The 25,993-nt window shown below is 41.0% G+C and overlaps 1 protein-coding gene across 2 annotated transcripts in view; it reads left to right on the forward strand.

Moving 5' to 3' along the window:
* The window catches only part of DERA (deoxyribose-phosphate aldolase), a 233,788-nt gene that overhangs the window by 140,321 nt on the left and 67,474 nt on the right, over positions 1 to 25,993 (forward strand). The gene's annotated exons all lie outside the window — the stretch shown is intronic.

The following is a 25,993-nucleotide window of genomic DNA, read 5'->3' on the forward strand; positions in this document are numbered from 1 at the left end:
TTGGTACCAACGACAGACATGTAGGGAATGACATGTCAGCTCAAGCTGCATAAGGAAAATAAAGGTTGAAAAGTGGCTGTAAAGTGGAGAGACTAGAGTTGTCCCGTGGCTCTGAGGGCTGCATTGAATCCCTCCCCATAGCCTAGGGGATGCTGCCTGCATGGCAGCGTGGGCTCCTCTGTTGCTCCCACTAAAGTTGGGTCAGCTCAGGCTCTGCTCCACATCTTCCTGGGACCCACGCTGCTGGGCCTTGTCTCTTGATGGAGGAAAATGTGACATAGCGAACCACGCACTCACACATATTTTGGGTACCGACGTAGAGTTGGAATAAACACACGACTTGCCACAGTTGGTTGAAGGGAAAACTCATTTAGGTTTATTTCAGAAGGCTAAATTTCTATTGGTTTTGTTTTAAATATCTTTATTGCGTGGAGGGCTCTTCTGTTCCTATCTCCAGCAACTTTGAAATATTTACACTGTAGAAGGAAAAGTTACGTAACAGTAAATAAAAACGCCGACAATAAAAATACATTAATGTTTTCTTTAGGATAGTACTTTTTTTTTTAACATCTTTATTGGAGTATAATTGCTTTATAATGGTGTATTCGTTTCTGCTTTATAACAGAGTGAATCAGTTATACATATGTTCCCATATGTCTTCCCTCTTGCGTCTCCCTCCCTCCCACCCCCCCATCCCACCCCTCCAGGCGGTCACAAAGCACCGAGCTGATCTCCCTGTGCTATGCGGCTGCTTCCCACTAGCTATCTACCTTACGTTTGGTAGTGTATATATGTCCATGCCTCTCTCTCGCTTTGTCATAGAGGATAGTACATTTTTATAGTGGCATTTATCAACTTATATTCCTCATTGCATTTTGCCTGAATTGATAGGAACACAAGTTATATTTTCCAAGTGCAGGAAAACAAATTATCCCAAATATAGAAATGAGGAAACTGACTATGTCTGTGTGTTGGTTCACAGTCTTAGGAGTCTCCTGGGAGGAAATCTGAACCTGGACATGGAGGGTAAGGAGAGAACAAAGAAAGAGGCAGACCCCCTCCAGACTGGTAGGTGGCAGCTTTCACAAGCAAGGGCACTTACAACCAGGCTTGTTTCGGGCAGCTGCAAGATGAGTAGATCTCTGCCCTCACCAGCCAGAATCTTAGGAGTTTACATAGAGGCCTTAGTGGGGTTCAGTCACATGTACTGTCCAGGTGGTCTCAACACCACTTGACTCTCTCAAGGTTGCGTCCTTGAAATGGCCCCAGCTATAGGAACGGGGGGCAGAATGTACTGAATGCATTCCCAGGACAGGAGGCTGAGAAGCCTCTGATTGCCTGAGTCCCTCCAGCTCATAGGTCAGCCACCAGTCACATCCTCTTCCTGACTTGTTTTCAACACTGTGGTCACTGCTCACGCGCAAAGATGACCTCTTTGTGGGATCCTGGATGCTATGTTGGGGTAAGTCAAAATCCAGTGAGTGGTTTGCAGTATTTCTCACGCCAGCTTCCCCTGAAGAAGCTGACATAAAACCAAAAGAAAACCACCTAATTAATAAAAACACTAAGATCCTAGTGCCAGGGTTTCGGCTAATGCCTCAGAAAATCAGATGGTTCTCCGAGCATGTGTGGGAAAGGGGCAACTCTGAGAATTTATGGGAGGGCAGGGCAGGGCAGGGCAGCCTAGGCAGGAGAGGGTCGGGGAGCCCGGGCAGCAGGGGCCTTGTCTTCAACAGCAAGGCTGCCACAGACCCACAAGGAGGGAGAGAACAGTGACGGCAGGAAGTTGTATTGCATTCTGTTTTCTCTCTACACGCTGAGCTCGGGGTTCCTGACATGCAGGGGAGAGGATGGAAAGGGCACGCTGTCAAAGCTGCATCATCGCAATCCTACAAAGGAAACAGGTTTTAAAAGCCGCGAGAAGGATTTATGACTTCAGGGACGTTTGTGAGTCCTTTTAGTAGCCTAGTACATCACTTTCCTCCCATCTTTATGCTGACAACACTCCTTAGCCCTTCCCTGGATTTCTTGTCAAACTGGGCAAGTATATAAAATGAACAGACCAGAGCTGCAGGAAAGGGCTGATTGATTCCTGTGTGTGCCTGCACATTAAGAAGCAACCGTCTTCTGCTAAGAGGTTCTCTTATGCAGGCTTCCAGTGAGGGAATCTCGGATTGTTTCTGACAGCTATGTGTTTTTAAAGAGTTTTATTTTTTCTTACAAGGGTCTTCCTGAGAGCATAAATCAACATGTAAAGAGAAGAGCATGCTAGCCTAAACAGTTTCACAGAAGTTATTTGAAAGTTTCGAGGGGGCTCTGATGAATGTGGCTGGCCCATGACAGTGAGTGAATGGTGCAGGCCCTTCCTTTCAAGCCGTCTATGGAGCTGCCTTTTCATTTCTACTAACTGTATGAACGTGAAGTTCACAAGGGACAGCTCAAATGTTATCTCCTCTATAAAGCCTTTTTTTTTATTGAAGTATAGTCGATTTATAATATTGTGTTAGTTTCAGGTGTACAGCAAAGTGATTCAGTTATGCATATATATGTATATATTTCTTTTCTCAATTCTTTTCCATTATTGTTTATTACAAGATATTGAATATAGTTCCCTGTGCTATACAGTAAATCCTTGTTGCTTATCTATTTTATATAAAGTAGTGTGCATCTGTTTATCCCATACTCCCAATTTATCCCTCCCCCCACTCTTTCCCCTTTGGTAACTATTAGTTTGTTTTCCATGTCCATGAGTCAGTTTCCGTTTTGTAAATAAGTTCAGTTGTACTGTTTTGTAGATTCCACATATAAGTGATATCATATGATATTTGTCTTTCTCTGTGTGACTTACTTCACTTAGTATGATAATCTCTAGGTCCATTCATGTTGCTGCAAATTACGTTATTTTATTCTTTTTTTATGGTTGAGTGATATTCCATTGTATATATATACCACATCTTCTTTATCCATTCATCTGTCGATGGACACTTGGTTGCTTCCATGTCTTGGCTATTGTAGATAGTGCTGCAATGAACGTTGGGGTGCACATATCTTTTCAAATTAGAGCTTGTAAAGCCTTTCTTGATTTCTCCAAGATTAAATTAATTTCTTCTCTGTATTCCAACATCAAAAACAACAATGAAATTAATAGTTGCAAAAATGCAATGAGCATTTACATGTTCTATAGGCTTTATTCTAGACGTGACTCACTGATTCTCTACAACAACCGTGTGATGTCTGCCTGTTATTTTCGAAGGCTCAGAACAGTTAAGTGACTGGACCAAGATCACACAGCTACAAAGAGGAAGAACATGGATTTTTACCTAGACGTAGGCAGTCTGACTCCAGAGTACACATTCTTTCTTTCTATTTCAAACAAGTTCTGGTTTGAAGAGTAAGAATACCCTCTCAGGCTGTCAGTACTGCCACTTTTAGTCAGTCATAGACATAATATGCTCACCGTGTACTTGCTTTGAATCTCACTGAACTCTCATGTGTGGTGGGTCCACTGGAATTCTGTGCTCACTGGGATCCTGACTGTGCTACACCAGTGGGGGAGCAGGGCATTCACGCACATTGAATAGCACGCACATTGTGTGTGTCTCCTCTGCCCACGGGCACGCTCCATTGTCACCTTGGACTGCACTTACAAAACACAAGCTAAAACAGAAAATTATTAATAATTTCAAGTTAGTGACATCAGAGCATTAAACCAAGTGCGGGCCCCTGCTGAGCACAGGGTCCTGTGTAACTAACTACTCAGGTTACGTATCCAAGAAGTCGGGCATGGTTACAAGGCAGTACTTTATTTTTTTGTTTTTCAGATGAGATAGTGATGGTTTGAGAAGTTAAGTAACATACTTAAGCTCAAACCAACAGAAATTGGAGGAGCCTGGATTTGAACTCTGGGCTGTCTGATTCCTGAGTTCACATTCCCAAGAGTTCAGTACTGTAGTAACTCAGCTATGCAATTGCCTGCCCATAACCATTAGTGGATTATAAAGAGTGGATTATCAATTATGCATTATAAAGTGTCCAGATTGCTCTCCCTCTCTATTCATTCTCCTGTGTAGCACTTGACCGAAGTACCTGACCTTTACTGCACTTTATATTTTTCTAAACACCTTCTTTCTCGATACCTTTGATCATCACCACAATCTTAGGAGAGACTTAGGGTCATTAGTCTTTCTGTAGGTGAGGACATTGAGGCTGAAACGCACGAAGTGACGTTCCCAGGTCACTCCATCAGAGCAGAGACAAGTCTGGAGTTCTTTCCTAACGAGACACCTTTTGAGCCAAAATTCAAATAAACAGCAGGACTTGTGACCAGATGATAAGGGAAGGAAGAGTATTGGCTCATAAAACAAAATGAGGTTTTCCGATTTCCTTTACATAACAGGGAGCATGATTTCGTGGAAAGAACCTGTGAATTGAGGCCAGAGAGCCTGGACTTTAACACTGCCAGCTAATAATTGTATAAACTTGGCAACTTCCACTTCTGAGCACTAAAACCCTCATATGCAAAAAGGGATATTTATGCTTACCCCGAAGGACAGTTTTATCAAATGAGAAAACTTGTGAGGCTCGGTAAATGTGAGTTTCCCTGTTCCTACTGGTCATGATCTATTGGTCATGGAGATGGTGAAGAATGCCATCTAACATCCTCTACTCCAGAGAGGTGAGGCTGGCCTAAGGCAAATTCAGAGTGAAGGAAACACCTAGTCTTACTGTGTTTCATTCTTCCTCTTCACAGTCTCTGCTTCTGCTTCTATTGCATCATCAATATCAGGTATGAAGAAGAGACAGCACCAGGTACTATAATTAATACATAAAAGATGTGCTAAATGTGTGAGGCCATGGATGTTCTGGTCTTTATATGAAACCAATTCAGATATTTCATTGTGAAGTCATTTAAAAGTATGAACTAGTGGGCAGTTTGACCACACTTACCAGACTTGAAATCATTATTAATTTCTTTAGTACCATAATAACATTGATTTAGATGAACTTTTATGACATAGAAAGTGTATGGTATTTAGCAGTAATTAATATCCTTTAATTAGGAAGAATTGCCAAGTAGTTTTCTCTCTTGTGTCTGTTGTTGGCTAAGTGCAGCTGGATGCAAATTCAGCTTAATTACAAAGGGGACAGCTTGTGTTTTACGTTAAATTTGCCTTTAATGGATTAAAAAATATTCTTTGGTATTACATTTTGTCATAAAAAGGCACATTTGAATCACCGATGTTATAGGATATGAATAGTCCAAATGTCATAAACCTTACGTACAAAACCGTCCACCTAGAGATGCACACATGAGATATAAAGTGAGTGTGGAAATTCGATATGTCTGTCCATATGCTCATCGAGCTGTGTAAGTCTTAATCCTGGCTTTGCTATTATTATTCCTCTAGAAGCACAATATAAAATTTCACGTTTTCACGTGCATTTATAGCAAACGTTACTCCTTGCTAACCAGAGAGGCATTTAGGCAATTGCGGGGTATGAAAATTGCTGACATTTTCTGAATTTCAAATGACAAATGAGATGTTCCTGTCAGTTTACTGTGTAACTCCATAGCATATGGCGCTTCTGCTGGTGGGTGTTATTTCAAAGTTTGCAGATCACACCACTAGAAAGTCCCTCTGGTGGGCTCCTGGAACACTTAGCAACTGTGAATCTGGAGTGACAGTACAGAGGGAAAAGACTAAAAAAAAAAAAGGAGTTGCTTTTCTTTTTGACAGTGAGAAGGCAGTACAAAGCGAATGATAAGTTAATACAGGGAGATGGGGTGTAGAGACACCAATCTAGTAAAAGAAAAAAAAAAGAAGCAGTTTTCCCTTTTATAGGACAAACCAGGAAGTTATCTAAATTCTTAAAACAGAGTATAATGTCAGGTTTCAGAGAAAGAATAAGAACTAAGGGACTGACTAGGATTAGAATAATTGTCAACTGTGTTACACAGAAATGGAGGGGAGATTGTTTCGGGGGACAGAGAAGAGTGCCAAAATTATATCTACACCAGAAATCACAAAATAACTCTGAATAAGGAAGATTTGAAAGGAAAGCCTCTGCTATTCAAAATGGGGCAGCTTATTTAAAACCACCTCTCAGCAGAGCCCTGTTCCTTTCATTGCGATCTATTTTAATGGGTCACTCTGTTTTGCTTTGTTCAATAATGCCCGCATTCCAGAGCGTTTCTGAACAGTGGTCAAGCTACCAGTCAATTAAATGGAAAAAGCCAGTGAAATTGGTTGCTGGAACTAACTGACTGGCCAGTTCCATTACAGTAGTTCCAACTGCCCTAAGGACCACTGCCCAAGACTCATTTTTCTATATGTTCCTCCTTGGAGCCCAAAAGCTTTCCATTGTTTATCAACCACCAATATTTTCATTGATGCCTAAAGAGTGTAGAAGAGTGAGTGACTTAAAATGATGTGTTTTTAAAAGAGTTCAACTTCCCATTCCTCTTATTCTGGAATCTTTCAGTATTTTTACCCCCAAATCTATGTAACACTAGATATTTCACATAGGAAAGGAGAAATTATCCAGTAAAATAAAGAGTGTGCTGAATGGTATTGAGTCTCTTGGTTAGTGAACTTACAGGTGTTAGGAGTTGATGCAGACAATAACAACAGATGTTAATAATAATAGGTAAAGTGTATTCTGTTCTAAGCATGTCATGCAAGTGTAATCACATAATCCTCACACAAAAATATTTACTATCCCTATTCCACAGATGAGGAAATTGAGGCACACCGAGACCAACTATCTTACTCATATTCCCTTGGGAAGTAGAGTAGCAGCAACCTTCTTCGAGTATTGATGAAAAATAGGTGTTGGTTAATTTGTCTGCAGAACCTTGAGCTCCCCTCTGCCCCATACACTCCTTAGCCCCAGGTGAGCCATTACAGTCTCACATTTATACTTTATGACTCTGACCTCTCAGGTCATAGATAATTGGCTATAAAGGGTGGGTCATCTAAAGGCTGGAATGGGCCCAATATTTTCTTTCTCCCAAGACTGCTGGGCTTATCTTAGGGTTGGGGTGGCCCAGAGGCACCTGACCAAGGAGACGAGGCCAGGAGGCTGACAAGGAGAATCACTGAAGAGAGCAGTGGGAATGAGAGGAACCCTTGGTGAGAAGGGAAGAGCAAACTCTAGCAGCATTTTTGCTCCCCAGTTCTTGTCTGCAAGAGACCTGGATGTCCTTCTTGACACTGAGTTCCATGGGAGACCCCTATGGCTTTCTACCAAGCCTCTTTTTATATTTTCTTAACCATGCTTGAGTGAGTTCCTATTATATACAAGCAAATGATTCTAAAGAAAACTCTGATTCTTCTTTGAGGGGATTCTGTTCTGCTTCACCCCGAACCACTCTGAATTGCTACACCGAAACACATGTTCATTCGTGGGCTCCAAAACACCTTTTGTATCCCCCCGACGCTGGTACTGTCATCAGAAGGCAGGATTGACAGAGGGTAAAAACAAAGATGCCGGGAATTCCCTGGCGGTCCAGTGGTTAGGACTCCGTGCTTTCACTGCCGATGGCATAGGTTCGATCCCTGGTGGGGGAACTAAGATCCCACAAGCCGGGCGGCACAGCTATGTGGGTTTTAACAAGATAGTATATGTCAAATCACCCATCGTGGTGCTCGGCAGATCAGAGTCCCTTAAATGTTTGTTTTCTTTTTCTTCCCATTTATTCAGTAAACCTTATAGCAACAGTGGGTTCTATATTTTGTAGGTTAAAACCAATGGAAATCTCATGTTCTTCCATAAATATGTGAATGTGTGTGTCTCTGTTTTCATTTGGGGAAATATGCAGTGGAGCAGTGTGATTAAAGGGGTGTCAGATTGACTGATAATGACGTCAGTCATTATCAGATTGACGTCAACTTGGCTGGGCTAAGGGATGCCCAGATAGCAGGTAAAACATCATTCTTGCATGTGTTTGTAGGGTGTTTCTGGAAGAGGCTAGCTTTGAATTGGTAGACTGAGTAAAGAAGAAAGTCCTAATCAATGTGAGGGGGGCATCATCCCATCCCTTAAGGGCCCGAGTAAAACAGAAAGGTGGAGGAAGGACACATTCACTCTGCTTGAGCTGAGACATCCATCTTCTCTTGCCTTTGAACATCAGCACTTCCGGTTCTCAGGCCTTTGGCCTTGGACTGAATTATACCCTAGCTTTTCTAGGTCTCCAACTTGCAGAGAACAGGGCATGACACTGTTCAGCCTCCATAATCACTTGAGCCAATTCCTATAATCAATCTCTCTCTCTCTTCCCACCCCATGGAGAAAGATTTATTATATTAAATAATATATATAATAATTCCCTCTGTATATGTATTTGTATCTATCAATATATATCTATATCTATACCTATATCTGTTTCAGGGTTCTCTAGAAAAACAGATTGGTTCTATTTTGTCTGGAGACCCCTGACTAATATACCATCTAGAGGCTTAGAATGGTGCCTGGCTCAACGAGAGAGTTCAGGGAATGTTAGCATTAATTATCATTTTTATTAGCATCATTATACTTCTGACCCCTTTCCTCTCTCAGTGACATCATTTCTACATCTTTGGATTAGTACTGACCAAGCTTATTCTCTAGATTCTATGGAAAGATATTATTGATGAGTAAGTTTGATTTACAGTAGCTGCCTGTGTTCCTTTTCTTAAAAGTAATGGTTATTAGGCCCACTATATCTTATTTGCTTGCAAATCTTATTTTTTTCTCTGTTTCTCCAAGAAATATAGCAAAACACTTAAAGCTTGTGTATAAATTTGTTTTGTGTGACACTTTTTTATCATATAAAGAATTGCTTATCAAAGACATTTTAATAGAACTAGATTTAAGTTTACTTCCCAACTGTTTACCTGTTCTGAGTTTCTTTAGTAAATGGGGATATATATATCTTAAAATGAAGGAGATGGTTGTTGATAGTAATGCTTCATAAAATCCGGATAGTCAATGGTGCAGCTCTTCAGTTTTCTGCTTTCATTTAATATCAAAGCATCATAGAAAAGAGGGGAAATAATGTAAAAATAAAAGTGCAGTATACAGAATCCAACAGAAAGCCGTGACAGGAAATATTAGATTGTACGTTACTTTGGAGCAAGGATATAATCTCTTCTTCTTTCTTTGTAACTTCGCCAGACTCCATAAATTTTGACTGAACTGACATTTATTCTGCCCTAAATACATTAGAAAGAGAACCTTTCCTTCAACATATAATTAGTGTATTTCTTGAGATCAGCAGGATAAACAGGCTGCTAGGTGTTTATAGTAATGCTATGATTTCATTTTAGAGAAAAGTAATACAAATAGGAAGAAATGACAAGCCATAGTTTCATGCTGTGTAGATCTAGGCAGGTATCAATTACTATAATGTCCTTATTAGTGGAGATACAATTGTGATTTGATGTCACAAAACATTACCCTTTCCTGACAGATGTTATAAGCCAAACTGCTTTTAAGAACCAGTCAGCCTCAAAATGACAGAAGTCCTGTATCCTCGACAGATTCCGCATGGGGAAGGGTCTCGTCTTTCATCTGTCACACTTACTTGATGTACATGAGGTCAGTTGCAAGGCCTACATTTGTAATAACAAGGTGTCCAGGTGTCCTGTTGACATCAAAGCTCAGAGAGCACAGACTGCTGTGTCGTTGGAGAGGAAGCCACTAGGATAGGGAAACAGTTGCCACATAGGTCAGTTCAGTCTGACGTGAGACACGCAGGGGTGCCAAGAGGTTACTAAGTTCAGTTTGAAGGCGTGGTCAATAGAAAATAACTAAGAGATTACACTCTCACAAATTCTCTCCAAGAGGCAGCCACCTGAGCAGAACAGTTGCTAAGAGCAAACCAGACTAAGAACAACCTTTGAACGCCAGGTAACCCAAAGCATATTTCCACGACTCTTTCAAAAATCACTAGAGCCATAGAGTGCCTGCATGAGAGTCTGAAAAAGGCATCCCTGTGGGTGGACAAGTTAGAAGAAGGCTGCTGTCTAGCTGGATGTTCCAGTTATCAATCTATGGCCTCTCAGCCACGGATCCACTCTTCCTCGCCCTGCTGACGACTCTGGCACATTTCTTCCTTCCCAGCTGGCACTAAATTAAGCCCGTCAGTGGAGGGTGCTAGAGAGACACGGAGGAGAAAGCCCCGGTGCGGGTGTGTGCTCTCTTCTGGCAGTAAGTCACCTCCCCATCGGTGTCTCCCTCCACTTCTCCACAGGGTGGCTTTCCAGCAAGGTCTGCTCTGGCTGCACGTCAGCAGACTTCTCTGCCATTTCGTGGACCCCCGCAGTGCTCTCTCCAGCAAAGTCTGTGTGTCAGCCCTGGTGGACAGGGGTCTTTCTTCTAGGTTCATTCCTTATTTGGGTGCTTTGCCTCCGTCGTCGAGGTAGTAGCTGATGCCTGCATCAGTGATCTCTGTGTTGTTTCGACTTCTCTTTACCCTTGGTAGCTAACCTGTTACTCCAATCCTCTATTGTGGTTAATTATTCTGTATATTAAACTTTCCCTGTTCACAGTATATGTGGTTTCTGTGTCCTGAATGGACCCCGACTGACACAGTGGATGAATTAGAGTGGTGGCCCTTTGATAAGAGTTAGTGAGTACAAAGGAAAAGGTTCCTCTCTCCCCCGTGGCAGCAGCCCTCAGCAGGACATTCCACTTGCTGGCTGAGCAAGGGCTGAATTTCCGCACCCATTTGCTTCAGGACATTGGCAGGCATCCTTGAGTGCTTGCATAACCTGTACAATTATCAGGAATTGCCCTTTGATGAGCCATTGACACTCGATAAATCAAAGCATGCATTGCTGTCTCTGCTCTCAAGATGCCCTCAGGCTAAGTGGGAGAGACAGACAAGTAAACAATGGGAAATAGGCTTCGATGGAGGGAATCACAAGGTACTATGGAAATGTATAGGCATAGGTGAGAGACCCCGATTATATTGCTGCATAGAATATTCCAGAACACAGAGGCTTAAAACAACAGTAACTATTTATTATCTTACAGAGCTTCTGTGCGTCAGGAATTTGGGAGTGGCTTAGCTGGATGATTCTGTCTTGGGATCTCTCATGAGGTTACAGTCAAGGTGTCAGCCAGGGCTGCAGTCGCTTAAAAGCTCAACTGGGGCTGTGGGATCTACTTCTAAGATGACTCACTTGCTTGGTGGCCAAGTTGATACTAGCTGTTGGCATAAGGCCTCACCATACTGACCTCTCCACAGTGCTGACTGAATGATTTCTGGGCTTCTCCCAGAGTAAACGATAGAAGGGAAAGCAAGGTAGGATTTACTATTTTTATTATGACATAGCCTCAAAAGTCACATATTTGACTCAGCCGTAAAAAAGAAGGAAATGATGCCATTTGCAGAAACATGGATGCAATTAGAGATTATCATACTAAGTAAAGTAAGTCAGAAAGAGAAAGACAAATACCATATGATATCACTTATACGTGGAATCTAAACTATGACACACATGAACCTATCTGCAAAACAGAAACAGACTCATGGCCATAGAGAGCAGACTTGGGGTTGCCAAGGAGGGGTGGCTGGGGGAGCACAGGGATCAGTATCCTTTGATAAACCATAACGGAAAGGAATATTTAAAACAAAGAATGTATATATATATATATACCTGAGTCACTTTGCTGTACAGCAGAAATTAATACAACATTGTAAATCAACTATATTTCAATAAAAAAATCACATATTCGACAATTTCCTATAGGTTACACAGGTCAAGCTTACTTAATTTAGGAGGAGACCGCACGAGTGTGAATAGCAGGAGGTAGTATAATCAGCGGCCACTGTAAAGACTGGCTACTGCAGACCCCCTACAACAAAGCAGCGGGAGGAAAGCTTCCTGCCAGAGAGAGTATTGGAGGTGGGAATGGCAGGCTGCAGTAGCAAGTGGTGGAGAGTAAAATAATGTCCCAAGCAAAGGTATTAGCATGTGCAAATGTATGGGAAGGTGAAAGGTATGGCAAGTGCTGAAGTATCATTCTGTTACACAATTCAGGGTTTTGAGGTAGGAGGGTAGTGCTGGGCAAATGCAGTGAGAAATGGTTGGATAAATTGTCAGAGGTAAAACTCACAAAGGACCTTGTTCAGCATTCTGCTTGAAGGCTATGGGTAGCCATGGACAAATTTTAATCAGGGTAATGATTTTTAATACTTGTACCTGGAAAGAAAGCCACTCAGATTCAGTGTACCTATTGCAGTGTTAATTTCCAACTCTTCTTAGAAGCACAAATACCTTCATTGTGGACCTCCTGCCCTATTCTCTGTTCCTTCTTTCATTTTCTTGTCCTTGAGCACATCTGAAGCATAACAGGCATGGCCAGGGTGAATTGAGAGGTTATGTTCCCGGTTCCTACAGCCTTCCTAGGAAGCCCCTGTTATGGGCCTGCTGGCTTGCTGGGTGTTGCAGGCACTGTGGTTGAAAACAGACTAAGTGACATCGGCTTCAGTCAGTGACAGTGCTGGAGTCAAGGGACATCACTGCTCTGCAAAGGCCGTTTTATACAAGTGTCTGTGTGGCAGGCCAGCTGGGGATTCTTCAGTCTTTTCCGCAGTAATCATAAGCAAGGAAAATAAAACTGTTGACATTAGCATTTTCAAAGATAAAGACCAACAGTGTGTGTGTGTGTGTGCGCGTGTATAATATTACACAAATATTATATGTATTATAGATATATAGTATAATTTTGTATTTTATATATATAAATATAAACATAAATTATACACACACACACACACACACACACACACACACACACACATATATGTTAGGTTTGAGACCCTGGATTAGGACACATTACGTGTCTCTTCCAGGAGCAGAAGCAATCCATTAAAGTCAATTTCCAATTTTCCATAGAAGAAGGAATAAGACAGAAAATTAGAATCCTTCCATATTCCTTACTCTCATTTCTATTGTCATAGTCTTCTCTTGAAGCACCTTAGAGGTGTAAGCAAGTCAGTTTACAAGTAACAAATTGCCTAATTTTAATCCCTTCCACTAATTTATTCACATGCCTTGGCAATTTACCTTCCCTTCTTAAGACAGTTGGCTCACTGCATAGTTAGGGAGTAGGCATGGTTAGCCTTTAAAAATCTCTTTCAGATTGAAAAGATCCCGTTTTATGAATTTCAGTCCTCAAATACACACTCTTATTGGAGATGCTAATGGCTGTGGGAAGTGTGAGATATGAAAAGAGATACAGTAATTCCCAAGCCATATAATCAGTCTCTGAATAATTTAAAATTTCGTGTGCTACTAGACCCTGTGTTTTACTTGCTGTTGACATAATTAACAAAGGGAAGAGTCATCAAAAACTCCTAATGAAGAGGAAGTCCATCTTGCTGATTCCTGGTCTAATTTTTTTCGAGAAGTACCCTAACTGGATTAGTATAGCTCTTAGGAAAAGATCATACACATTTAAAATTCACTGTCCATTTAAAAGAAAATATAGATAATTTTTTAAGATAACCTGGGGGGCCTTATACCTCCTTATTTAGTCCATTCTTCCCAAGATATTTCTTGGTTCCTTATACGTTTTTCTCAGTGCTTTGGTACTGACTTGCACTCATGGTCCGTAGAGGCCCAAGGACTGAAGAGCCATCCCAGCGGCCAAGAAAGATACAGGAAGCTCTGGCCGACAGGGCAAAAATCCCAAATAGGAAAGACACATGCAGTTCACAAAACAGGGGCAGGATGGAAGGAGGAAGCTCTGATGAACACTGAATTACCCCAGAGTTCCTCAGTTACAGCTATTTGAGTTGACTGTCGATGAAATCTCAACTGGTCACTTATTTTGTTAGCAAATGTGATAGTTAACTTTATGTATCAACTTGACTGGGTCATGGGGTGCCCAGGTATTTGGTGAAACATTATTCTGGGTATTTCTATGAGGATGTTTTTGGATGAGATTAACATTTATATTGGTAGACTGAATAAAGCAGATTGCCATCCCTACTGTGGGTGGGTCTCATTCAATAGTTTGAAGGCTTGAACAGAACAAAAAATCTGATTCTCCCCCAAGTAAGAGAATTTCTCCTGCCTGTGGGCAGAACTGGCTGCCTTGGTAGAGTATAATTATTTGGGGAGAGGGGCAGGGAAAACGTCTCTTTTTCTAACCCCACAAAAGTCTTTACTACCTACTGATAGATACCTAAAATTCTTCTTCTCTCTTCCTTCTTGAATATATTTCCAAAACTTCCAAGAATATAACATTTTGAATAGTTATTTATAGCATTTTGGGGTCAGTTAGCGTCCAGACAGGAAATTAGAAACCACATTAGGTATTTCAATAGAGAGAGTTTAAGATAAAGAATTGCTTAAGCAAATGTTGGAAGAATGAAAAAGCAAAGGGTGAATGTTTATGTTACACCAAGATAGTAATTGTAGGAAGTAGTCCCCTTAGGAACAAAAGGAAGAGGTTGGAGTTATCTAAATCTACAAGCTTAGGGAGGAGGCCATGCAGAGTTGGAATTCAGACTTCTTGGTACGGGTAGCTGTCTAGCAGCATCTGGTACATAGAAGTCAGAGCAGTGGCCCCATGGATGCAGGACTCAGACACTTGAGTGGGAGAACTTCCCAGCTTCACCTCTCAGGTATCTGGGAGTGATGAAGAAGGCTGGGGACTGGGTCCACTAGGCTATTGCCGGCAACACATGAACACCTGGCATATAAAAAGCAAGTCCATGTTCCATCTCTTCTGTCTCTCTCTCTCCTGCCCTCTATTGGTTATGCGTAACAGACAAAGGATAAACAGTTTTGCCAAGTCCTAGTCTTAGCATCTCATAATATAGAGGCATGGATTTACGTCTGGGAGATAGTAGTTTAATAACCATTATGAATGGAAAGATTTTAAAACAGGTTTTGATGGAGAAGAAAACCTAAATAGATAGATTCTAGTGGTATTAGAGGGGAGCATGAATGAAATTCCAGGAGGGTGGACAGTGGAATAGAAAGGCATCCTTGTGACAGTTTTGTACAGTATCAGCTTTGATGCCTCTAGATAATAATAGTAACAAAGAAAGGTTAAAGCTAATGGTAAATAGTAGTAAATCTATAAATAACAAAACAATAATATATACTTATATTTAAAATCTGTATTGCTTATCCAGCTAAGCACGGTGTAGAAATACTTTATACCCACGCTGATACTTTGTAATCTTCAGTGACTCTGATAAAAATGATTAAACTTATTGTACATATAAGAAATAACGATAGTAATATAATTGAAACATTAAAACATCATCACCTTGGGAAATTATACAATATTCCAAATATTTAAAGAGGTAACATTGGATAATTACAATGTTCCTGGCAATGTTTTAAGGGCTTTAATGTATTAACTCAGTTCTCAGCAGAACCCTATTTCTCTTATTTTACCCACTTTATAGATAAAAATGTCTGTGACAGATATGAGTTAAGTAACTTGGAAATAATCACACAGCCCCAAGCGGCAGAGCTAGGATTTCAGCCCAGTATCCCGACTCTAAAGCATTCCAGTTTACACTGTTAGTAAAAACATTTTTGGATTAAAAAAAAAAACTCTCTTTCAGTCATATTGTGAGCTTTAGTTTCCTTATCTATAAATAAGGATAATAATTTCTGTGTGATAGGATGTTTGTAATGATTAGATAATACATTTGTTAAAAGTTCTAGTACAAGGTTTAACATGTATTAAGTCCTTAATAAGTGGTAGTTGTCATTTGTACTTCTGAATATCTTTATTGAGGTGGGTGAAAGCTAAGTCATCTGGTGGCTCACTTGATATTTTGGAAATAAACAAAAATACCTCCTGTAACCAAGATTCATGCATGAGCAAAGGGAGAGCTCATACTAGCCACTAATACAGACTGCTAAACAACAATGGACAGGAGGTCCATTGGACCTAGTATGAGCTAGCTAGGAAGGACAGCATGGATTTTCTTATGTTCTTTTTAAGCCGTTAGTTATATTAATAGATCATTATCCGAATAATCATCCTAACTTTTAGAATCTCAATTTCTTGGGGCTTCCCTGGTGGCGCAGTGGTTGAGAGTCCACCTGCCAATGCAGGGGACACGGGTTCGTGCCCCGGTCCGGGAAGATCCCACATGCCGCGGAGCGGCTAGGCCCCTGAGCCGTGGCCCCTGAGCCTGCGCGTCCGGAGCCTGTGCTCTGCAATGGGAGAGGCCACAACAGTGAGAGGCCCGCGTACCGCAAAAAAAAAAAAAACACAAAAAAAACAACTCAATTTCTTAAATAAATGGGAAGCATGAAAACAAAACAATTACTAGCAGAGACCTTTTGGCCTGCCCCACTAGCCCTACCCAGTCTGCACTCAAGAGGGAAAATACCATTTAGGGACTTGAACAGTGATGGGCTGTAAGGTGATTTATTTTTCTCTTTGCTTTTAAAAAGAGAGAGATGAGAGGATAATGCAGTGTAATGGCTGCATTGTATAATTGTGGATACAGGAAAGATAATAATATGCTTCTCTAGCATGAAACGATAATTCTGATTCCTTCTCATTATGCTGAAAGTGGATGAACACATATATCCAAATGTTCTAAATGAAAGCTTTGTTTTGTATGGTTATTTATTGAAGAGGCCTCGTACAAGTACCCATGTAAGACTAGGCCTCCATATTGATTAAAACTAACTCAGACGGGCCACAAAGAAGAAAAAAAAAAAGAATGCAACACTTTGCTCTTGGGGTGTTTTAGGAAATTTCAAAACGTGGCTAGAACTGTAATAACCCAAAGCATCGCAGGTTTGTAACCAAGGCAACTCTTCTGGCTCTGCATTCAGGCTTCCCTGTTTATCTATTGTAGTGCCAATAATTGCAGCTGAGAGGAGTCTCTGTTTGTTGTGAGAGACAATTAGCACTTGAAATAAAATAACAGATTTAAATAAATTGGGGGACTCAACAGTGTGACCTGATCTCTTAGAAACAAGCAACAGCTTTCGAATAAGATTGTGTTTGCAGCAGCCTTCAGAGCGAGAGAGTCATCATCCAACGTAACTTGAGGTCTTATTGGTGATTACTTTAGTTGTTATGGTTGAAAACCATTTGTTTCTCCTTAGATTCTGTTGGAAAATAGTTTAATAAATCCTAACCTTTAAGAAGCCTGCAAGAAGGCGATACCGAATTTCCAGTGATAGGCTTCTTCAAACAACTTGTCTCTACATGTAATGCTTCATTAAAAATATTTCCTCCAATTACTGTCACAATTACTCTTCTCTGTTCTATAGGCTGTACTTTAAATGACTGCTTATTTTCATTCAGATGCAAATGGAAAGCTTTGCAACTCTACATCTTTGCCTCACCTGCAATTTTTGCTTTCAAAAGGAAACTCACCGTTAGTATTAGGACCATTTACAGAAATCATTCCATGACACAGGCTCTCCAAATCAGTGTTAATGAACTCGTGGACCCGTGACTCTTAGAGACCATCCGAAGTCTCAATAAATCTCAGTAAAGTGTTCCAAGGACACATAAGTTTTCCCTGACTCTACTTTCTGTCAGAGTCTCATTTACTGTTTGTTTAACCAGCACTCTGGTCTCCTTTTCCACGTGATGAGATTTCTGCTAGAATGATACTCCTAGCCTCTCGCTTCAGCTCTCCAATTTGTGAGTTCAAGAGAAGAAACTGAACGAGCCGGACTCAACACATTCTGGACTTTTCTTTTTCAGAGTGAACTTGTCCACAGGATTCATGAATTCCCATCCACCCTCAGCCATGTGGTAAAGGCTCTGTTTCTAGGAGGAAGTGGCCTGCAGCTGTCAAACTATCCCATGAATAAAGAATCTTTTAAATTCACCGATAAAGGCAGATCTAAAGCCACATTCTCCAATCAGCTTTAACAGTAATAAAGCTGTTGGTTTGATCTCCATCTGTCTATCTCTTCTATCTCTAAATTGGTTCTGAATTCAACTGGGAAAGAGGGATGTTATGTATTGGCTGCTCTACACACCTAACATATGTCTTCCCTATCAAATGTAGTTGATAAATATTAACTAATGACAAAGTCATAGAATGTAAATTCTATGAGAGCAGAGCCCTTGCTTGTGTTATTCACTGCCATTTTTCTGGTACGTAGAAGTTATTAAAAAATACCTGTTGAGTGGCTGAAGTTACAGCTTCTTTAGCTCAGATCTCTCTCACATTTCAGAAGAAAGCATTTGGGGCATTTCATTTTTTTTCTCACTAACACCCGAAAGATTGATGAAAGATGGTCTCAATGTAAATGAAAGGACTGGAACCACGGCAGAATTGTTGAATTTTTCACAGGAGAGATTGACAGTCTGGTGTGCCACGGATTGGAATTGAGGCTTATCTAAGGCTTCTTCTCTGGCCCGGGACCACAGGACTGGGAAATCTCAAAGGATGGAAAAGGAACAAAGAGCACTGACATGGGCCAGTGATAAAGGCTGGTCCTAAGGAACACAAGGAAGGGATTTGAGGGTGTGAAGGGTAGATTCTAAAGTAGATAAGGAGCTCACACCACGCTGGGTATGAAGCAACGGAAGAGAATGTCTCTGAGCCACTGCCCCCAGCAGGATGTGTAGACTGACAGAGAATAGGGTGGCACAGGACACTGGGAAAGATGTTTTCAGAGCAGGAAGCCATTCCTGATGCCAACGGCAGTGGACTTTAAAATCTACACACTCTGATCCTGTCTGCCAAAGAGACAGGAACTGGCTGTGAGAGCTGTAGCAGGACAGACTACTCTGAGCCAGAAACAAGTGAAGAGGGCGAGTGCCTAAAACTCTACCTACTGGGGCTTCCCTGGTGGTGCAGTGGTTGAGAGTCCACCTGCCGATGCAGGGGGCGCGGGTTCGTGCCCCGGTCCGGGAAGATCCCACATGCCGCGGAGTGGCTGGGCCCGTGAGCCATGGCCGCTGAGCCTGCGCATCCGGAGCCTGTGCTCCGCAACGGGAGAGGCCACAACCGTGAGAGGCCTGCGTACCGCAAAAAAAAAAAAAAAAAACAACTCTACCTACTGGAGGGGAGGAAAGCCTGCCAGAAAACTCAGAAAGGGGACACTTAAGAGAACTACAGGCAGCTGCAAATGAAAAGACTGAGAATTGATCCTAGAGACCTCAAAACAAAAAAGACAATCCCACAGCACAAGAGTGTAGAACTGGGGCAACACACGGTGAAGAAGATTCAAGACCAGAAGCTATTCTTTTGCTCATACGAGCTTAAGGTTCCTAAGAGGAATTGGTATGTTATCTCCACCATATAGCGTTTATAATTTGTTGTCCATAATTAGGCCTAAGAATAGCAAAATGTATATAGCTCTCATTCCTGTGTATGAATTCAGGCATTCCCCAGAAATCTCTTAATGAAGTCCCGAGGCTACCTTTCGGGTACAGTCATATGTAGGACTCAACTATTAGTTAGTATTATGGTGCCTAGCATGGCTAAGAACGTGCAAAGGGAAGTGCATCGTTCTGTTTTGATAAAGCACGTTACTTAAGTGACAGACTCCCGGGAGATCAGGTGTCATGCCTGATTTCAGGCTCTGCAGTTAGAGCACCTGGGTTTGAACTCTGCCCAGCCACTTACTTGCTAGTTGTAAAAGCTTGGGCCAGTCACTCCTCATTTGTAACTTCAGTTTCCTCATCTGCATAAACGTACACATGGAGATTAGAAGGGTGTTTACAATGTAGAGCTGTAGCAAGAATCCGATAAGGGGAGTCACATACATTAAATAAGTGTTTATATAAAATGAATTGATTACCTGTTTATATAAATTTCATGAGTTTTTCACGATAGATAATTCACATAAAACCCTTTGCACCGTGACTGGCATACGGCTAAGTTCACAGAAATGGTGAGATGTTACTGTTAATGGATCCTAAACGTGTGCTGAGTCCCTGCTGTGTACTTGAGTGACTGTCGAGAATGTGCTGAATATCCAGCTATTGCTATCCAGCCACACTTTATATTTCATGTTTGGTCCAGCCTCTTTCAAAGCTGCGAATTTTCCTTTTCTCTACAGTATCACTGATTTTTTCTTCCAAAGAGCATAAGCAGTATATGATTGGTCTACCTCTCGCAATCTACCTCTTCTCTTCCCTATTGAAATTTTAGTGACAGGTGACTTGGTAATATGATCAGTAATCCCTGGACCCCCTGCTTTTCCCATCCTTGTATTATTCAAGGGCTCTGATTCCCATCGCCTCTTTCCATCCCCTTTCCCCCTCTTCCTTCTTTCTTCATGTATTTCTAAGCCTCTGTTATGTACACTGTATATTGCTAGAAGCTGTGGAAAATCCCAAGAAGCACACTCACATGTACACACACACACACACACCATGTTCTCAAGCATTTAGAATCTATTTGAGGAGACAAGACATAAAAAGTAAAATATAAGACTTGAATGGCAATGCAAGACACTATTGTAAGATATGTACCAAAGCTGTTTATAATATGTGATCAGTGATAATCCTTACAAACCTAGCATATCGCACCGTCAATCTCTATTGTAAGTAATTTAGAGTCTCTGATTCCTTCTTGAACACAGAGATGGCTTTACTCTATAGATCATGAAGATGTAGAAATCATCTAATTCCAGTGATGCTAGATGAACTTAAAACCTTAAGCTGGAAGAAGTTAGAGATCCAGACGTCCACATAAAGGAAATTCAGTAGCAGTTATATTTTTGGAATTTGATGCAATTATTTGTTAGAGGGGCTCCTCGAAATCACCCCCAAATTCCTACTAGAGTGTGGATGAGCATAAAATATGAACAGAAAATTTGCCCACTAATGATATACAGAGAATTATTCCAAGTAGTGATGTTTTGATAAATGGAGCTATTGTATTTGGAAAATGTGCAATGAAACACAGATATTCAAGTAGGAGGAAAAACTTGGAAAGCAGTAATGCTAAATGGACTGGGGTTATAACTGGTGGCAAATTCATATGAACATGGAATGCGAGGGGGTGCAGAAAAGAAAGACAATATGACTTTAGACTAAACAAAGAAATCACATTGTGCGTCAAGGGAAACATAGGCAAGTCTGTTGACATCTCCTTGGTGAAACACTTTTGGAATAATACACATGATCTCGGGATTTCAGCACAAGGAAGACGTTGAAAAACGTACGAAATTCCCATGTGAAAAGCACAAGTGGTTATGAGGACCTGCCAGATTGATTTATGAGGTGTGCCTGGTACAGTCACCACCTAAATCTGTGCACACATGTGAGCATCTCATACAGAAACCCAATGATTATCAAAACAATTATAGTCTTCTTTCTCTGTTCTCTTGTCAAGGATAAGCTTTTGTTGGCTTAAGATCCCTTGCCTTGAAAATGAGATTATTTTAAAATTTGTCATCAGGCAGGCCCTACCCGGGAAATAAAACTACGTGCAATTCACATACAATTGTCAAATTCAAACTCAGTTGTAATGAGCTAAAGAGACTGTAGTTCTAAAAACAAATGGTTCTAGAGGCAACAGAAATGAAAAATAACCTTAGCTGATGGATAACTAGTAGTTGTTGCTAGACTTAGTCTTTGCCAATAACCCAAGTGGGAGAGGAGAGGTAATAGAATGCAGAAAGAAATGAAAAACAAGCAAACGAGGCTGAAGGGTGAGACGTGCGCATTCAGTGACATAGTTTCTTAGGAAAGATGAGAGAGCTTGAGCTAATTTAATGATCAACAGGAAGGTGTTAAAATTATCTGGTTCACATAAAAAAAAGATAACTCTATTGTAAGCCATAAATTACTGAAATTATTATACCAGTATATAAGGAAAACACGAATGTTTTAAATATAGGATAAAAATAGTCCTTGTTGGAGATACTGTTTACTCAAAAGGCTGACTCTGCATATATAAATGTTACAAAAGAAATCACTTTAAATTCCTTATGTAGTCAACTGGCATTTTATAGTGAACTGCAAAAAAAGTCAACAGCAAATGCAAAGAATTTTAGAATACATATATCTCAGAAATGATTGCCTTTTACTTATAAATGCACTTTAGAATATATTCGGCGTGAATTGTTTTCTGTTTGGAAATAATTGCCTATAAGTGGTATAAAGAAAAGGAAAGTTATGGGCAAACACACAACTTGTAAAACTAAAGTATGTTAATGATTGTGATTCCACATATGCTTGATTTTAGGGGAAGTGTTTTGAAATTCATGTAGAGCACTGAAAAAAAGTTATAGCACAAATGATTCAAGATGAGGTCAAGCAAATTATAAATCAAAACATAAATGTACCTCACAGTACATTTATTTTCAACACAGTCACAAAGTAACCTGTTTAGCCGCTGAAACAAAGCTTAAACATTAAAACATTTATTTTAGAATTAACATCTTTTGAAAAAGTCAAAATTAGCTCCATCTGTACAAAACCCTCCCACTGCTGATCATTGTTTATTGAATCAAATGAACAATTTTCAGCTTATAGGCAAATCAGTTATCTATTCCAGGCTGCTCCACAGTATAGATGACTCAACCTATTTTTCCTGTTTCATTAATTCATGACTTATAACTTAGTAGTTGGTTACTTCTTTGTGAAGTGAACAGAATAATTTTAAGCACCTTCCTAATCATAAAGAAATTCTTTCAAGTTCTTAGAAAGTATCTCATATGTTTCTTCTTGACTAGTTGTTGCCCTTCAGATGTCTACGCAGGCCATGTAGGTAACATAAGTAGATACAGTGGATCTGGAGGGGACCAGACACATGGGAAAGGACACACTTGTCTGAGGGTGAGCCTCTGCACAACCCTGATTGTTGACATGCAGTAATGCTCTTCCTCGTTGCCAGCTCTTCCAATTCTTTAAGAGGAGCCTGAAGTCTAACTCTTATGTGAAATTTCCAACTTTTGAAAGTGGGAATTGATTTTTAAAAAAAAAATACTATGTAAACTCCAAAAGAGAATCAACAGTTTCCAGGCTAAATATGGTCCTTGGGCTTTCATCATTTTTTTTTTTTTCTTTTTTCAGCATCTGAAATCTTTTTCATAACAATGCAGGATCTGCAGTTAGTTTTTGTAGCCACGGCTGGCCTGTTGGCCTTTGGGCCCTTGGAGCATATGTGGCCGTGTGGGGTTCCTGGGGCCTTACCGAAATGCCTGGACACCTGTTGGCCGTTTCAAGGACTGGAGAGGAGGACAGGGCCACAGCCCTTGGGAGGGGGGCGTCCAGGGCCAGCTGGTCAACGGGGAGGATCTTGCCCCTGGCCTTGGGGATGTGGCTCTGGTGCGGCCGCCTGCCCGCAGTGTCCTGGCCAGGACACTTCATCTTCCGGATCATCCGGTAAAGGGACAGAGGCGGCTGGTGGGTGCGACACACAAACAGCCTCTTCAGGCCAACCTGGTTGAAGGTGGAGTCAGTTTGTCCAGAAGCCTGTACAGATTGGCCAACAGCCTTAAGGAGATGTCCTGGCTCTTGGGCTTGTCAACGAAAATAATCAATAAACAATCAATAATAAGAATAGAAAAGAGTTTTATATGAGCCCAACTGAGGACTATCCTGGAAGCCCCCTTCCCACATTAGTCTGAGAAACCGCTCTGGAGAAGCAGGGTTTTCAGCACGGTTTTATATCTTGTCAGAACAAAGAACATTAAACAAGTGAGGGTTAGGACTTCCCTGGTGGTGTAGTGGTTAAAAATCCGCCTACCAATGCAGGGGACACGGGTTTGAGCCCTGATCTGGGAAGATCCCACATGCCAGGGAGCAACTAAGCCTGTGCGCCACAACTACTGAGCCTGCGCTCTAGAGCCTGTGCTCCACAACAAGAAAAGCCACCGCAATGAGAAGCCTGTGCACTGCAATGAAGACCCAATGCAGCCAAAAATAGATAAATAAATTTATTAAACAAACAAACAAGTCAGGGTTACATTTCTTCAAGGTTTCAAAAAAAAAAAAAAGCAACACAAAACATACACAGTGAGTCAGCATGGCTGTGGCATCTGGGAAGGGAGTCTTATCCTCAAAGGAGGACCAACATTGGTGTCCCAGGAAGAGGGCATTTAATCTTTACTTTTAACATGGACATTCTTTACTTCTGGTCAATGTGCCCTTTTTCTTTAATAATTAAAGCAGATGTATAATGTGTGTTTGATAGGCCACCAACAGGCTATCTTAGTTAGCATACAATTCAAGTTAACGCATGTATGAGCCAGAATGACTTCCCTATATCTCAGTATACGAACATTTCTTTTATCAGGCTCCTCGTGTCAAACCTTTCCGTCCTTGTTATGGGGATGTCAACTCCATGACGGCGCCCTGTCCTTGGCCAGGTCCCGAAAGAGAGAGCAGAGCCAGGGTGGGCGGGGAAAGCCTTCAGCCAGTGGCATCTTGGTCCTTGAACTTTTGGTTTTAACCGCTATGGCAAACTCTAAACCAACTAACTCCCAACCTCCAATTCAGTTTTCTGCCCTTGTGTCTTTGTTCACACCAGTTCATGGACAGCCGTCTTCCCTTTTTTCCCTCCAATTCATTCTGAAACTTGCCCTGATCCTCTTCTTTATGAAATATTCCTTCTTTTTCTCCAGATCTCTTTTTTTATCCTCTGGATCCATGTAATAGTAAACCCTTTCCTACACCAAAGTGTTCCTTGTGTCTTATTCATTTATATATGTGTTTTATTCTTCCTGCTAACAGTTTGAAGTCCTTGAAGGCAGAGATTATTTTGCTAATGCCTGACACTTAGCCCTTCAGTAAGTGCTTGTAGAACCGAAATGAATTGGATGTGGAAGATATGACTTGCAGGTGCACTGTTGGCAATGTTTTTCATGGATACTCTTTTTTGAGCTGAACCATGTAGAGTTAACATTTATAAGGCTAAAGTCTAGGAAAAAAATCAGTTAAATCATTTTTCTTTAACAGATGGTGCATCTGTGTTTCCTAATGCAATATCCTGACTCTGTATCATTGTCACAATTAAGTAATAGTTGCCTGCACAACCTTTGGTAAAAAAGAATCTCTCCTCTATGTGGAGTTTAAGGTAATGTCCCAATCCTGATGAATAAACGCTTCTGCATTTGACTCAGTGTGGGCTCTTTCTGGTAGATTTCCTTTTTTGACCCCAAACAATCGATGAAGTCCTTCTTGGTTTCAGTTTGTGAAGGTAGGTAGTTTAGAGCAAACCAGGCCTATGTGGTTAAATTCTGATCCTGGGACCCAGAACACAGAATTTTCTGGCTTTCTGGTCACTCACAGCTTGGCCTAATGCTTGAGTTAGTATTGGGGGGACTCAGCGGAGCTTGAGGAGTGTTGATGGATTTTTTTTTTTCACTCACTTGAGCGCTAAGTACATTTATCCATAGAATAATGATGAGAATTAGAAATTGTTATCATTCATACTTCTTTCTGTTTGATCTATATGAACTGCATTGTTTACAGGACAGTTGGGTGTGTGGTGGAAAGATCATTCAATGAGACCAGCTGTTTGAAAAGCAAGGAGGTTACCTGAGCACCCCAGGACTAGTTTTCTCATGTGTAAGATAAAAAAATGATATGCCTTCCTCTTAGAGTAGTCCTCATTTCAGGATTAAATGAAATAATGTATGTGAAAACAACTTTGTGAACATGCTTTCCAAGTGTTCACCGCTGTTTATTTGAAGAACTTACGCACTGTTCCTTTGGTGGTTGATATCTAATTTCTTGGGAACTCTTTTGAGTCAACAAACAATGGCAGGACCAAATCAGGCCAAACCCACTGGTTTACTTATTGTCTAAGACTGCTTCACTCAAGCATGGCGACGTTGAGTAGTGACAGCAGAAACCTTAGGTCCCATAAAGCAAAAAATATTTAATGTCTAGTTCTTTGCAGACAAAGTTTGCCTACTTCTGCATAGTTTTTCACTTGCAGGAGATATTCAGACATTTGGCTTCAAGTCTGAACTTGAAGAGTGCCCCACCTAGACCTTCTTAGGTTTACTGTTTATTTTTCCTGTGGTCACAGGGCAGGAATGAAAACACCTGTGGGATTTGGAACCAGAACAATAATTAC

This window comes from Leucopleurus acutus (genome assembly GCF_964270905.1).
Source record: "Leucopleurus acutus genome assembly, chromosome: 11".
Classification (NCBI taxonomy): domain Eukaryota; kingdom Metazoa; phylum Chordata; class Mammalia; order Artiodactyla; family Delphinidae; genus Leucopleurus; species Leucopleurus acutus.